The sequence below is a fragment of the Antechinus flavipes genome, chromosome 5 (genome assembly GCF_016432865.1).
Source record: "Antechinus flavipes isolate AdamAnt ecotype Samford, QLD, Australia chromosome 5, AdamAnt_v2, whole genome shotgun sequence".
Lineage (NCBI taxonomy): Eukaryota > Metazoa > Chordata > Mammalia > Dasyuromorphia > Dasyuridae > Antechinus > Antechinus flavipes.
Genome location: NC_067402.1, coordinates 192,482,444 through 192,488,443, shown reverse-complemented (window position 1 = coordinate 192,488,443; position 6,000 = coordinate 192,482,444). Strand labels below are relative to the sequence as shown.

Below are 6,000 nucleotides of genomic sequence, written 5' to 3'. Positions count from 1 at the left end.
TGTTTAATTCATCTGTTTTTACTATTATGCTCAATACACAAAAATTCAAGTGGATGGATATATATGTTTTACTGATGTTACTATTGCTTCCAGTGATACAGATCCCAACCTACTTAGGCTGTTCCTACAAGACCCTTGCCGCCCATATTCTCTTAAGTTTAACCTAAGGGGTTGATCCAATCTTGTAGATTTAAGTTCATTCCTCAAATTCTTCTGACGGATCAGGAATAAGGATCAGGAATCCCAGTGAAGAACAGTAGGCATCGATCCTGCTGTGTGCTGGGAAATGTTTAACAATTGTTCTCAAAAAAGCTAACACACTTTTAATTTTCATGTGAATTATTACCCTTTTCTCCCTCATTCCATCAAAAATATAATTAACAAAACACTAACTCAAGCCTTGACTTGTAGCATTTGCCCGTTTCTGAGGTGTCAATGCTCCCAAGAACGGCTCTCACGACCCAGCTAGCGCTCACAAACCCCGGGTTCTCCCTCAGCCCAAAGGGAGGGAGTCACTCCCTCGCTGCAGAACACAGTGTGCTGACGGCCAGAAGCTTCACTGGGAGGCTGAACCAGGGATCACTCCTCACCAGGGCTAGAGTTCTGGCAAATTTAGCTGGATTCCCACGGCTACGCTCCTCGTGAGCCTTGCAATCTCGGGAAGCTCCACAAGGTCGTCCCATCCCTGACATCCCCTCAGGGAAGAATAAACAACCGGCAACGAGAAGCTAGAGGAGTCCTAGGTACCCGAGACCACGTGGGGACGGGGTGGGGGAGGGGCGCGGGGACAGGATTCTTGCCTCCTTTTCTAGCCGGGGGAGTAGAGGAGGCGGGAGTAGGGAGAAGGGAACAGACTGACGCACAGAGACAGTTTCCCTCTGTTTTTGCCTTTTTTATGTACCCTTACTTTCGGCAGCCAATGAAAAGGCTTTTCATCACCACGACGCAAACAAGAGATAGTAAGCAAAAACGTGTATGTGTACCAAAGTGGGGGAGAGTAGGGGTGTCCTCCGGCGGAAGGCTCACCGAGCCAGCTGGACCGTGGGGCAGCCCAGGCTGAGCTTATAACGCGCGCTCCGGGGAACGGCCCCATCTTGCCACTTCCTCCCTCTCCCTCCTCGCTAGTCCCCTTTCCGCCCCCTCTCTCCCTCCTTTTCCCTCCCTTATACAAAAGAAACTTCTGAAAAGGACTTGGCTTGACCCCAGTAATACACTCGGAGGTTCCAGAGCCCGGCTTTGAAACGAGACTTTTGATTTGAGCCCACTGCTCATCCCTCTGACTCCTCCAGGAAGGTTAGAGAAGCAGCCAACTACGGGAGGTGTTTGACACTTCTTCCCTTCCTCCAGCGGCAGACGCGGAAGCCGCTTGGCCTTAGTTCTTCTTCATTCTTTTTTTCTGGGAGATGGAAGGACAGAGACATCCCGTTTCTTTGGTTTCCCTTCCAGCTTCTCTCTTCCCCCTTTTCTGGCCACCAAAAGACCCAATTAGGTGTTGTTAGGTATTAGGGAGTGATTAGTGATAATAACTTAACAAAGGTTAAGTGCCTACTATAGTATAGTATAGATTCTTCTGATCCTCACAACAAACTGCTTTAGATTTTTACTTTTCCTCTCAGATCTAGGATAAATAACCCTAGTTTGCTTTCTGCCTTTACTTGCTGTCTGATGCTTTAAAAAAAAATCAATGACATTTATTTCAACGAACATCTATAAAATGTCTGATATAGGAGGTAATGTTCTAGATCCTAGATAGTCCCACTAAATCCAGAAATAGTCCCTACTCTAAAGAATGGTAAAGTCTACTTGAAGAAAATTGCATAAATAACTATAATAGAAATTCAATGATAAATGTGTTGTACTGTCTGATATAGGTTTTTGTTTTTTTATTTTTCCCTTTCCCTTGGCATTTTGTACTGTTCTTAGCCTGAAATCAGCAAAAGGATGGGAAGAGGAAGGCTGAATTGCCTGGGAGTGTTTTAAGTTAAAGTTAATTGCTAAATAGGGAAAAGGCCCCACATGTGCAAGAATATTTGTAGCAGCTCTTTTTGTGGTATCAAAGAATTGGAACATGAATCGATGCCCATCAATTGGGGAATGGCTGAATAAGTTTAGTACATAAAAGTAATGCGTCGTTATGATCTACAAAAAAGTGATGAATAAGCTGATTTTAGAAAGGCCTGGAAAGATTTGCACAAACTGTTGCTGAGCAGTAAGAGACTTTTTCTTCTTTCTTTCATGATTATCTTCATTGGTAGAAAGATTTTCCTCACCCTAGTTCCATCTACCAATGAAATTATGGATCTAATCTCCATCCCTAAGATATGATCCATAAAGAGAAGCATGGGAAGACTGACATGAACTGATGTAAAGTAAGAAGAACTAGGAAAATAATGAACACAAGAATGGCTACAATAATGTAAATGAAAGAACAAAGGAATTTAAAATTAGTTGTAGTATAATTATCATGACCAAATTTAGCCCTAAGATGAACATAAGAGAAGAAAAAAGATATAAGAACATATCTTCCTTTGTTCTTTGCAGAAACGAGAGACCAAAGATGTAGAATACTGCAATACTCTTAAAACTTAATGAATGTGTTGGTTAATTTGGTGAACTCTTTCTATTCTCTTTAAAAAAATTTTTGTTATAGAGCAAAGCTTCTTAAATTATGTCACAACTCCATATGGGGTCACGTAATTGATTGGGAGTCACAAAATTATGATTTATTATTAGTAAATGTTTGATTTGTATATCTATATATCCAGGGTCATTTAAAAATTTCTTGGGAGGAAAAGGGATTGAGACTGAAAAAAGATAAGAAACCTTATTACAAAAGATGGCTCCCCAGGTGGAATAGGGGAAGGATAAAAACAGAAGTAGAGAAAATATAAAAATAAAATACTATATATGTCATTTAAAAAAACAAAATATCATTTATTTATGGGAAAAATTCCAGAGGTTCCTGGCCATCAAAGGACAATCCTCTGTTGACTCAGATAATTAAAATGGAAAAGGAAAGTTTTTTCTCTTTAAAAGTTTTCATAGATGACTCTTACCAGTTTGTTACTGAGACACTATGAGGATTTATGTGTAAACTAAAAGGTTTATCTCCTCCACTTTTGACATCTGAGCCCCAAATGCTGAAGGGCAATCTTTCTATAAATAGGATATGTGAGCTCATCTGTGAAAACTTTAAACATGAACAAATAAGTAAAGAAAAGATTTCAGATCTCATTAGTAGATATTTTCTTTCTGTCTTAAAGTCTTTTATCTTTGACTTTTGGTTCCATTCAGTAAATAGGCAGATCTCAATCTTACCCCAGAATCCCTTTACACCCTTAAAAATTATTGAGGTCCCCAAAGAGCTTTTTTTTTTTTTTTTTTAGCTGAGGCATTTGGGATTAAGTGATTTGCCCAGGCTCACACAACTAAGAAGTGTTAGGTATCTAAAACCAAATTTGAACTCAGGTCTCCCTGACTTCAAGGCCGGTGCTCTATCCACTGGTCTACCCACAGAGCTTTTTTAAAAATATAAATCATCTCTATCAAATATCAATATATTGATTTAAAGTGGCAACATTTAAAAATATTTAATTTTAAAATAATAACAAGCCCATTAAATGTTAAATAATGTTTTATGAAAATAACTATTTTCCAAAAAAATATTGAATAGATTTATAATGTTTTACATATTTTTGCAAACTCTCTGATGTCTGGTTTAACAGAAGATAGTGGGAGTTTCCTATTTGCTTCTGCTTTCAATATGTGGCTCTCTGTTGTTTCAAATAAAGTATATAAAAGCAAAAAATGTCTTAGTATTAGGAGGACTTCCTGAAAGAGTTTTGAGTTGTCAAAAAATTATGGGATGGGGCAAGCCAAATCATATAAGTGATGCTTTATTAGGAATCTTCATACTTCATCTCCTAGAGGAAGTGAAACAAAATTTGGGCTGAGGATAATAAATGGTAGGGAATCAAGAGAACTAGACAGACAACTCCTATCTATGCAAGAGTAAAGGAAATTTAGGTGAGGTCCAAAAGATGCCTATGCAAAGGGATTGGTTTGGCAACTCAGGGTTTGGAATACTATCTAGAAGTTGACACAGAGACTGCATACTGAAGATTTCCGGCCCCTCCTCCTAGGAGGAACAAGTACTTTGTCTGCCCTTGACCTAATTACTTTTCTGCCTATGGTGTCAACTTAAAATAAGAGCTTCTCTGAAAAGGATCATCCCCTCCTCTTTAAGTGGAAACAAATGGTCATTGAAACTTGTATTAAAAGTCTGGGAGAAGAGATCATTTCCAGCTGTAGCCATCAGAACATCATGGAGGCACCTGGAGTTTAACTTGGAAGAAATCAAAGAATTTATTCAACAGGTAGATGGAGATGGGAGTGGAGCAGAAGCCAATTAAAAGCATGGAAAACTGGAAAGGGGAAGGGAAGAAGCACTTATTAAGCACTTGCTATATGCCAGACACTGTGTTAAGCACTTTTAAAGTATTACTTCATTCACAGCAACTGTAAACAGGATAAGTAAAGACAGGGCATAGAGAGGGCAAAAGGGAAAAGGAGGATATTTTCAGCTTAAAAAGAACATTTCAAAGCAGCATATTATAATAAAAAAGACACAGGCATTAGATCTTGGATCTTGGATATGATCTAATCAATCTAAAGAGAAGAAAATTGAGTCCCAAAAAAGTTAAATGAGTGTAGTCCGTAGCAGAAATTCATGACTTCAAATGCATTGATCTCTCTATTGTGCCAAGATATGTTCCTTTCATTTTCTTTTTACCACCCCCTCACACAACCACTTGAAATTTGGCTCTTCTCATTAATTTATTTAAATTGTTTTCTTTGAGATCATTTCCTAGTCACCAGATCTTTTCTTGCTTCTCATCCTCCTTGACTAATTTGCTTGACTCTGTAAACGACTATTTCTGTACATGCATTTCTTCAGCTTTTGGAAACATTGCACTTTCCTAGTTTTCCTAATTTAAAACATATTTCTTTATTTTGTCTCCTTTGTTGACTTTTCTTATGTAAAAAAGCATTTTGTGTGGATCCACAAAGTCTCTTCTATAGTCTTCAACTCTTTTTTTTATTGATGTTCTCTAGCTTGAACTTATTAGCTCTTGTGGCATCATTTATACACTTTACTTGGATGACTAATAAATCTATATGTTTATGCCAAACTTTTCCTCAGAAATAGTTACATTTTCTACTACTTTGTGGATATCTCACAGTACCTGTAATTCAAAAGTCCAAGATAGAGAATTTCATCTATTCCTTCTTTTAATTTACCTCATTTTATTGGACAGTACCAAAATTCTCCCAGAAGACTCTGGGAAATTTGAAGTCCAATTTTCTTTGACCTTTCATGTCCCAATCTAGTTAAGCACTCCCAAGAGGGAGAGAGTTTTAAGCATGAAGGACATTCAATGAAAGTGTTTTTAGTCAGGAGTGCAAAGAGCAGCCAGGAAAGTAGTGTTACTCGATAGCTATAGCTAACAATATTTCATGGCATTTATGTAGCATTTTAACATTTGCAAAGCACTTCACACATGTGATCTCATTTCATCCTCACAACAATCCTGGTAGGCAGGTGCTAGTTATTATATCCCATTTTTAAGAGAATAAGAGAGGTTAATTAGCTGGCCCAGTATTCACTCAGCTGGTAAATGTAGGAGTCTGAATTGAACAAAGGGTTTCCTAATCCCAGATACTGCACTCTAGCAACTTTTTGGGTCCAGCAAGGATTGTCGCTGAAGGGCAGATCCATGGAAGGAAGGCAAGTGTAAAAGGTAAAAGGTAAAAGCTACCTTTTTGTAAGGTACCTGGAAAAGTAAAAGAGGGCCAAATTATGAAGGACTTTAAAAATCAAACCGTAGATTTCATATTTGATGGTGGATTTGTAGAGGGTAGCCAAATAATAGATTGCGCATCAGCAGAGGTGATAGAGTGCTACTGGAGTTTATTAAGTTAGCCCATAAAATGCTCATA

The 6,000-nt window shown here is 38.2% G+C and overlaps 1 long non-coding RNA gene across 1 annotated transcript in view; it reads left to right on the top strand.

Moving 5' to 3' along the window:
• The first annotated feature begins 559 nt into the window (after positions 1 to 559).
• Positions 560 to 6,000, top strand: part of LOC127563939 (uncharacterized) — a 53,119-nt gene continuing 47,678 nt past the window's right edge. Inside the window, exon 1 of the long non-coding RNA XR_007954151.1 lies at positions 560 to 743. This is a non-coding gene — a long non-coding RNA (uncharacterized LOC127563939). The remainder of the gene's footprint in view (positions 744 to 6,000) is intronic.